The following is a 10,405-nucleotide window of genomic DNA, read 5'->3' as shown; positions in this document are numbered from 1 at the left end:
AAGATTTCATGTCTACAGATTATTGACATATTGGATCCAATTTCCTAAAGACTGGTGTGTCATATGCACATGCCTCTTAGTAAATTTGTTGCATCTTCTGCTGTCTATCCTCCAGACATTAAAATTTTCTCCAGATAATTGCTGGATTAGATTTCATTTATATTTTACACCATTGAGGCCTCATTGACCCCAAACCCTTCCTCTAAATTTTGCTCACTTGAAAAAAAAATACAACATATTTATGCAAAATGCATTTTGAACAGTAATTTGTGCCTTTTGTATGCATATGGTGTACAAGTTTTGTAGATGACCACCACTGTATTGTAATAATTCTTTAATACCATGTTAAGGCTTTATGGTCATATATTGCAAAGTATTTCTATATTAAACACAATGAATACTGACTATCTTACATTTTGTATGGCCTGTTTCAGGTGGTTATAATATGGTTGCATTTTAGCGTCCATATGAGGGATGCAACAGCTTGATCCACTGTGGTTGCACCAAGTCAAACTTAAATTGCTTTAGAGATAGATGGTCATGTAAGTTTGTTCAGTATAGACATAGAGGGTCAAAGTGTAATGCTACCTCTAATTTGTAGACAAATTACATGATCTGACATAAGCCTTACCATTTCTTTACAATAAAAACTGTACCAGTTATTAAAGGGGTTTTGCAAGCTTCAGATATTGATGACTTATCCTCAGTGTAGGTCATCTTTATCAAATACATCAGGGTCTGGTAACCAGCATCCCCCACTGATCATCTGCTCCCTCCATGCTTTTGGGCCAGTACTAGCACTTTGAATGGAGCAGGAAGTAGCCATGTTGGGTTACTGTTGCTCAGCTCCCATTCAAATGAAAAAAACAAAACAAACAGGCACAGCTACTAAACTTCGAATGGAGCTGTACTTTTGGCTTTGTTCAAGCGGATATTATTGAGGTTTCCAGTTTTATGAGCCAAAGCCAGTAAGTAATGGAGGCCATTACACATTAGATGTATGTCAGCTGGACCCACCAATCTACGAAGCATCGCCCAACCATAAAATATGTAATGGAGCATCCCAGCTTTTCACTGATGGCAGGTGTTGAAAAAAAGAAGGTTTAAGCTTTTGCATTTCAATATGCCCAATCTTTTTGATCTCAGGGGCAGTAAGCTGGCGACAGAGGTGTTAGCAATTACTTAAGGGTGTATTACATGGGCCGATTTTCTGCCCGATGATCGCTAATGAGCATTTGTATGAATGCTTGTTAGTGATCATCTTGCAGTGTAAAACTACTGCTGATTGCCCGATGAATGAGCAAATGCTGATTCATTAGGTAATCTAGATATTTCAGCATACTGAAAGATCAGTATTGGCAGGCGGCAGATCATGCTGTCTAATAACTATATGCCCACAGCAAACCACTGTACGGCATGGGAACAAGCGAAAGCGTACCGATCGCTCCTCCCCATGCTGTGAAGGAGATCGCTGCATGTTATAGCAGAGGTCTCCTCCGCTATTGAGCATGCGATTGCCAGGAAGGAACGCTTCCCTCCCGACAATCGTCTGTCTGGTCAGGTTGTCTAATACACCTTTTTCAGTACTCTCTTCTTCCCATTGAAAACACTTTAACTATTGGCCCAGACAAATGTACATGTGCATTGGGGGAGGTGGCAAAAAGTGGTTTGACCAAAATCTATGTGAACTGCATTGCCATCTTAACAGTGGCTTCTTCTCAGGAGGAGCAAGCTCATAAATACACCACACACATTGCATAGATTTGATAGCAAAAAATGTAATATGACATTTCCTGCAGTAGTAAATATATGACCAGATGCTGATCAACTACTACTAGAAGCATTTATTCTTCTAGTAGAAGACTCTATGTTGTACCAATCCTTTATTATTCTTGCTAGAAGTTATGAGTAAATTAGTAGCAGTTTGCAATGAAGGTCTAGATAAACATTACCAGTTTGTACACTGCATCTGACACTACCCGAACCCGAACCCCATTGAAGTCAATGGGGACCCGAATTTTTGGGCACTAAAAAGGCTTTAAAACAGCCCAGGAAAGAGCTAGAGGGCTGCAAAAGGCAGCAACATGTAGGTAAATCCCCTGCAAACAAATGTGGATAGGGAAATGAATTAAAATTAAAATAAAAAAAATAAAAATGAACCAATATCAATTGGACAGAGGTCCCATAGCAGAGAATCTGGCTTCACGTCAGCAGAGAATCAGTCTCTTCATGCCATAGCAAAGAATCTGGCTTCATGTCAGCAGAGAATCAGTCTCTTCATGTCATAGCAGAGAATCTGGCTTCAGGTCAGCGCAGAATCAGTCTTCATGTCATAGCAGAGAATCAGGCTTCACGTCACCCACCACTGGAACAGGCCACTGTCACACATTTAGGCCCAGGCACCCAGGCAGAGGAGAGGTCCCGTAACAGAGAATCTGGCCTTATGTCAGCGCAGAATCTGTCTTCATGTCATAGCAGAGAATCAGGCTTCACGTCACCCACCACTGGAACAGGCCACTGTCACACATTTAGGCCCCGGCACCCAGACAGAGGAGAGCGGTCCCATAACAGAGAATCTGGCCTTATGTCAGCGCAGAATCAGTTTTCATGTCATAGCAGAGAATCAGGCTTCACGTCACCCACCACTGGAACAGGCCACTGTCACACATTTAGGCCCAGGCACCCAGGCAGAGGAGAGGTCCCGTAACAGAGAATCTGGCCTTATGTCAGCGCAGAATCTGTCTTCATGTCATAGCAGAGAATCAGGCTTCACGTCACCCACCACTGGAACAGGCCACTGTCACACATTTAGGCCCCGGCACCCAGACAGAGGAGAGAGGTCCCGTAACAGAGAATCTGGCCTTATGTCAGCGCAGAATCTGTCTTCATGTCATAGCAGAGAATCAGGCTTCACGTCACCCACCACTGGAACAGGCCACTGTCACACATTTAGGCCCCGGCACCCAGACAGAGGAGAGCGGTCCCGTAACAGAGAATCTGGCCTTATGTCAGCGCAGAATCAGTCTTCATGTCATAGCAGAGAATCAGGCTTCACGTCACCCACCACTGGAACAGGCCACTGTCACACATTTAGGCCCAGGCACCCAGGCAGAGGAGAGGTCCCGTAACAGAGAATCTGGCCTTATGTCAGCACAGAATCTGTATTCATGTCATAGCAGAGAATCAGGCTTCACGTCACCCACCACTGGAACAGGCCACTGTCACACATTTAGGCCCCGCCACCCAGACAGAGGAGAGCGGTCCTGTAACAGAGAATCTGGCCTTATGTCAGCGCAGAATCTGTCTTCATGTCATAGCAGAGAATCAGGCTTCACGTCACCCACCACTGGAACAGACAACTGTCACACATTTAGGCCCAGGCACCCAGGCAGAGGAGAGAGGTCCCGTAACAGAGAATCTGGCCTTATGTCAGCGCAGAATCTGTCTTCATGTCATAGCAGAGAATCAGGCTTCACGTCACCCACCACTGGAACAGGCCACTGTCACACATTTAGGCCCCTGCACCCAGACAAAGGAGAGCGATCCCGTAACAGAGAATCTGGCCTTATGTCAGCGCAGAATCTGTCTTCATGTCATAGCAGAGAATCAGGCTTCACGTCACCCACCACTGGAACAGGCCACTGTCACACATTTAGGCCCAGGCACCCAGGCAGAGGAGAGAGGTCCCGTAACAGAGAATCTGGCCTTATGTCAGCGCAGAATCTGTCTTCATGTCATAGCAGAGAATCAGGCTTCACGTCACCCACCACTGGAACAGGCCACTGTCACACATTTAGGCCCCGGCACCCAGGCAGAGGAGAGAGGTCCCGTAACAGAGAATTTGGCCTTATGTCAGCGCAGAATCTGTCTTCATGTCATAGCAGATAATCAGGCTTCACGTCACCCACCACTGGAACAGGCCACTGTCACACATTTAGGCCCAGGCACCCAGGCAGAGGAGAGAGGTCCCGTAACAGAGAATCTGGCCTTATGTCAGCGCAGAATCTGTATTCATGTCATAGCAGAGAATCAGGCTTCACGTCACCCACCACTGGAACAGGCCACTGTCACACATTTAGGCCCCGGCACCCAGAAAGAGGAGAGGTTCATTGAACTTTGGGTTGCCCCGCAATATAATGGTAAAATGAAATTAAAAATAGTATTGAATGAGGAAGTGCCCTGGAGTAGAATAATATATTGTTAAGGGGAGGTAGTTAATATCTAATCTGCACAAGGGATGGACAGGTCCTGTGGGATCCATGCCTGGTTCATTTTTATGAACGTCAGCTTGTCCACATTGGCTGTAGACAGGCGGCTGCGTTTGTCTGTAATGACGCCCCCTGCCGTGCTGAATACACGTTCAGACAAAACGCTGGCCGCCGGGCAGGCCAGCATCTCCAAGGCATGAAAGGCTAGCTCTGGCCACGTGGACAATTTGGAGACCCAGAAGTTGAATGGGGCCGAACCATCAGTCAGTACGTGGAGGAGTGTGTACAGGTACTGTTCCACCATGTTAGTGAAATGTTGCCTCCTGCTAACACGTTCCGTATCAGGTGGTGGTGCACTTAGCTGTGGCGTGTTGACAAAACTTTTCCACATCTCTGCCATGCTAACCCTGCCCTCAGAGGAGCTGGGCGTGACACAGCTGCGTTGGCGACCTCTTGCTCCTCCTCTGCCTTCGCCTTGGGCTTCCACTGGTTCCCCTGTGACATTTGGGAATGCTCTCAGTAGCGCGTCTACCAACGTGCGCTTGTACTCGCGCATCTTCCTATCACGCTCCAGTGTAGGAAGTAAGGTGGGCACATTGTCTTTGTACCGGGGATCCAGCAGGGTGGCAACCCAGTAGTCCGCACACGTTAAAATGTGGGCAACTCTGCTGTCGTTGCGCAGGCACTGCAGCATGTAGTCGCTCATGTGTGCCAGGCTGCCCAGAGGTAAGGACAAGCTGTCCTCTGTGGGAGGCGTATCGTCATCGTCCTGTGTTTCCCCCCCAGCCACGCACCAGTGATGGGCCCGAGCTGCTTTGGGTGCCACCCCGCTGTGAACATGCTTCATCCTCATCCTCCTCCACCTCCTCCTCATCCTCGTCCTCCTCGTCCTTCAGTAGTGGGCCCTGTCTGGCCACATTTGTACCTGGCCTCTGGTGTTGCAAAAAACCTCCCTCTGAGTCACTTCGAAGAGACTGGCCTGAAAGTGCTAAAAATGACCCCTCTTCCTCCTGGGCCACCTCCTCTTCCATCATCGCCCTAAGTGTTTTCTCAAGGAGACATAGAAGTGGTATTGTAACGCTGATAACGGCGTCATCGCCACTGGTCATGTTGGTGGAGTACTCGAAACAGCGCAACAGGGCACACAGGTCTCGCATGGAGGCCCAGTCATTGGTGGTGAAGTGGGTCTGATCCGCAGTGCGACTGACCTGTGCGTGCTGCAGCTGAAACTCCACTATGGCCTGCTGCTGCTCGCACAGTCTGTCCAGCATATGCAAGGTGGAGTTCCACCTGGTGGACACGTCGCATATGAGGCAGTGAGCGGGAAGGCCGAAGTTACGCTGTAGCGCAGACAGGCGAGCAGCGGCAGGGTGTGAACGCCGGAAGCGCGAACAGACGGCCCGCACTTTATGCAGCAGCTCTGACATGTCGGGGTAGTTGCGAATGAACTTCTGCACCACCAAATTCAGCACATGCGCCAGGCAAGGGATGTGCGTCAAACCGGCTAGTCCCAGAGCTGCAACGAGATTTCGCCCATTATCGCACACCACCAGGCCGGGCTTGAGGCTCACCGGCAGCAACCACTCGTCGGTCTGTTGTTCTATACCCCGCCACAACTCCTGTGTGGTGTGGGGCCTGTCCCCCAAACATATGAGTTTCAGAATGGCCTGCTGACGTTTACCCCGTGCTGTGCTGAAGTTGGTGGTGAAGGTGTGTGGCTGACTGGATGAGCAGGTGGAAGAAGAGGAGGAGGAAGCTGAGTAGGAGGAGGAGGAGACAGGAGGCAAAGAATGTTGCCCTGCGATCCTTGGCGGCGGAAGGACGTGCGCCAAACAGCTCTCCGCCTGGGGCCCAGCCGCCACTACATTTACCCAGTGTGCAGTTAGGGAGATATAGCGTCCCTGGCCGTGCTTACTGGTCCACGTATCTGCGCAGTGCACACTTGATTTTATCGGACACTTGTTTGTGCAGGGAAGGCACGGCTCTCTTGGAGAAGTAGTGGCGGCTGGGAACAACATCCTGTGGGACAGCAAGTGACATGAGCTGTTTGAAGCTGTGTGTGTCCACCAGCCTAAATGACAGCATTTCATAGGCCAGTAGTTTAGAAATGCTGGCATTCAGGGCCAGGGATCGAGGGTGGCTAGGTGGGAATTTACGCTTTCTCTCAAATGTTTGTGAGATGGAGAGCTGAACGCTGCCGTGTGACATGGTTGAGATGCTTGGTGACGCAGGTGGTGGTGTTGGTGGTACATCCCATGTTTGCTGGGCGGCAGGTGCCAACGTTCCTCCAGAGGCGGAGGAAGAGGCCGAGGCGGCGGCAGCAGCAGCAGAAGAGGCCGAGGCGGCGGCAGCAGCAGAAGAGGCCGAGGCGGCAGCAGCAGAAGAGGTAGCAGGGGGAGCCTGAGTGACTTCCTTGTTTTTAAGGTGTTTACTCCACTGCAGTTCATGCTTTGCATGCAGGTGCCTGGTCATGCAGGTTGTGCTAAGGTTCAGAACGTTAATGCCTCGCTTCAGGCTCTGATGGCACAGCGTGCAAACCACTCGGGTCTTGTCGTCAGCACATTGTTTGAAGAAGTGCCATGCCAGGGAACTCCTTGAAGCTGCCTTTGGGGTGCTAGGTCCCAGATGGCGGTGGTCAGTAGCAGGCAGAGTCTCTTGGCGGCGGGTGTTCTGATTTTGCCCACTGCTCCCTCTTTTGCTACACTGTTGGCTCGGTCTCACCACTGCCTCTTCCTCCGAACTCTGAAAGTCAGTGGCACGACCTTCATTCCATGTGGGGTCTAGGACCTCATCGTCCCCTGCATCGTCTTCCACCCAGTCTTGATCCCTGACCTCCTGTTCAGTCTGCACACTGCAGAAAGACGCAGCAGTTGGCACCTGTGTTTCGTCATCATCAGAGACGTGCTGAGGTGGTATTCCTATGTCCTCATCATCAGGAAAAATAAGTGGTTGTGCGTTAGTGCATTCTATCTCTTCCACCCCTGGGGAAGGGCTAGGTGGATGCCCTTGGGAAACCCTGGCAGCAGAGTCTTCAAACAGCATAAGAGACTGCTGCATAACTTGAGGCTCAGACAGTTTCCCTGATATGCATGGGGGTGATGTGACAGACCGATGGGCTTGGTTTTCATGCGCCATCTGTGCGCTTTCTGCAGAAGACTGGGACGGAGATAATGTGAACGTGCTGGATCCACTGTCGGCCACCCAATTGACTAATGCCTGTACCTGCTCAGGCCTTACCATCCTTAGAACGGCATTGAGCCCCACCAAATATCGCTGTAAATTCTGCTGGCTACTGGAACCTGAGGTAGTTGGTTCACTAGGACGTGTGGCTGTGGCAGAACGGCCACGTCCTCTCCCAGCACCAGAGGGTCCACTAACACCACCACGACCATGTCCACGTCCGCGTCCGCGTCCCTTATTAGATGTTTTCCTCATTGTTCCCGTTCACCACAATTTTGAGAATGGCAAATTTGGGAATGCTTTTTCAACCCAGAAAAAAAAGTGTGCTTTTACGGTCACTACAAATAACTTGACCAGCTACAACAGTGCAGATTTGGTTGAATAGAGATGTGAGACCTGTTTTTTTTTGCGCTGTGTGACAGGTATAGGTTTAATCACAGAATCAAACTTCTATCAGCACGCTCGCGTGTGTCTTAGGTTTTTCTGAATGACACTATCAATACCTTCAATTTAAGATTTTCTTTTTGGGATAGATTTCAAGTAGGCCTCAAATACCAGAAACTAGTTATTTTGAGAATGGCAAATTTGGGAATGCTTTTTCAACCCAGAACAAAAAGTCTGCTTTCACGGTCACTACAAATAACTTGACCAGCTACAACAGTGCAGATTTGGTTGAATAGAGATGTGAGACCTGTTTTTTTTTGCGCTGTGTGACAGGTATAGGTTTAATCACAGAATCACACTTCTATTAGCACGCTAGCGTGTGTCTTAGGTTTTTCTGAATGACACTATCAATATCTTCAATGTAAGATTTTCTTTTTGGGATAGATTTCAAGTAGGCCTCAAATACCAGAAACTAGTTATTTTGAGAATGGCAAATTTGGGAATGCTTTTTCAACCCAGAACAAAAAGTCTGCTTTTTCGGTCACTACAAATAACTTGAAAAGCTACAACAGTGCAGATTTGGATGAATAGAGATGTGAGACCTGTTTTTTTTTGCGCTGTGTGACAGGTATAGGTTTAATCACAGAATCACACTTCTATCAGCACGCTAGCGTGTGTCTTAGGTTTTTCTGAATGACACTATCAATACCTTCAATGTAAGATTTTCTTTTTGGGATAGATTTCAAGTAGGCCTCAAATACCAGAAACTAGTTATTTTGAGAATGGCAAATTTGGGAATGCTTTTTCAACCCAGAACAAAAAGTCTGCTTTTACGGTCACTACAAATAACTTGACCAGCTACAACAGTGCAGATTTGGTTGAATAGAGATGTGAGACCTGTTTTTTTTTTGCGCTGTGTGACAGGTATAGGTTTAATCACAGAATCACACTTCTATCAGCACGCTAGCGTGTGTCTTAGGTTTTTCTGAATGACACTATCAATACCTTCAATGTAAGATTTTCTTTTTGGGATAGATTTCAAGTAGGCCTCAAATACCAGAAACTAGTTATTTTGAGAATGGCAAATTTGGGAATGCTTTTTCAACCCAGAACAAAAAGTCTGCTTTTACGGTCACTACAAATAACTTGACCAGCTACAACAGTGCAGATTTGGTTGAATAGAGATGTGAGACCTGTTTTTTTTTGCGCTGTGTGACAGGTATAGGTTTAATCACAGAATCAAACTTCTATCAGCACGCTAGCGTGTGTCTTAGGTTTTTCTGAATGTCACTATCAATACCTTCAATGTAAGATTTTCTTTTTGGGATAGATTTCAAGTAGGCCTCAAATACCAGAAACTAGTTATTTTGAGAATGGCAAATTTGGGAATGCTTTTTCAACCCAGAACTAAAAGTCTGCTTTTACGGTCACTACAAATAACTTGACCAGCTACAACAGTGCAGATTTGGTTGAATAGAGATGTGAGACCTGTTTTTTTTTGCGCTGTGTGACAGGTATAGGTTTAATCACAGAATCACACTTCTATCAGCACGCTAGCGTGTGTCTTAGGTTTTTCTGAATGACACTATCAATACCTTCAATGTAAGATTTTCTTTTTGGGATAGATTTCAAGTAGGCCTCAAATACTAGAAACTAGCTATTTTGAGAATGGCAAATTTGGGAATGCTTTTTCAACCCAGAACAAAAAGTCTGCTTTTACGGTCACTACAAATAACTTGACCAGCTACAACAGTGCAGATTTGGTTGAATAGAGATGTGAGACCGGTTTTTTTTTGCGCTGTGTGACAGGTATAGGTTTAATCACAGAATCACACTTCTATCAGCACGCTAGCGTGTGTCTTAGGTTTTTCTGAATGACACTATCAATACCTTCAATGTAAGATTTTCTTTTTGGGATAGATTTCAAGTAGGCCTCAAATACCAGAAACGAGTTTTTTTGAGAATGGCAAATTTGGGAATGCTTTTTCAACCCAGAACAAAAAGTCTGCTTTTACGGTCACTACAAATAACTTGACCAGCTACAACAGTGCAGATTTGGTTGAATAGAGATGTGAGACCTGTTTTTTTTTGCGCTGTGTGACAGGTATAGGTTTAATCACAGAATCACACTTCTATCAGCACGCTAGCGTGTGTCTTAGGTTTTTCTGAATGACACTATCAATACCTTCAATGTAAGATTTTCTTTTTGGGATAGATTTCAAGTAGGCCTCAAATACCAGAAACTAGTTATTTTGAGAATGGCAAATTTGGGAATGCTTTTTCAACCCAGAACAAAAAGTCTGCTTTTACGGTCACTACAAATAACTTGACCAGCTACAACAGTGCAGATTTGGTTGAATAGAGATGTGAGACCTGTTTTTTTTTGCGCTGTGTGACAGGTATAGGTTTAATCACAGAATCACACTTCTATCAGCACGCTAGCGTGTGTCTTAGGTTTTTCTGAATGACACTATCAATACCTTCAATGTAAGATTTTCTTTTTGGGATAGATTTCAAGTAGGCCTCAAATACCAGAAACTAGTTATTTTGAGAATGGCAAATTTGGGAATGCTTTTTCAACCCAGAACAAAAAGTCTGCTTTTACGGTCACTACAAATAACTTGACCAGCTAC

This window comes from Bufo bufo, chromosome 3 (genome assembly GCF_905171765.1).
Source record: "Bufo bufo chromosome 3, aBufBuf1.1, whole genome shotgun sequence".
In the NCBI taxonomy this organism is placed as follows: domain Eukaryota; kingdom Metazoa; phylum Chordata; class Amphibia; order Anura; family Bufonidae; genus Bufo; species Bufo bufo.
This window is presented reverse-complemented; position numbering follows the sequence as displayed.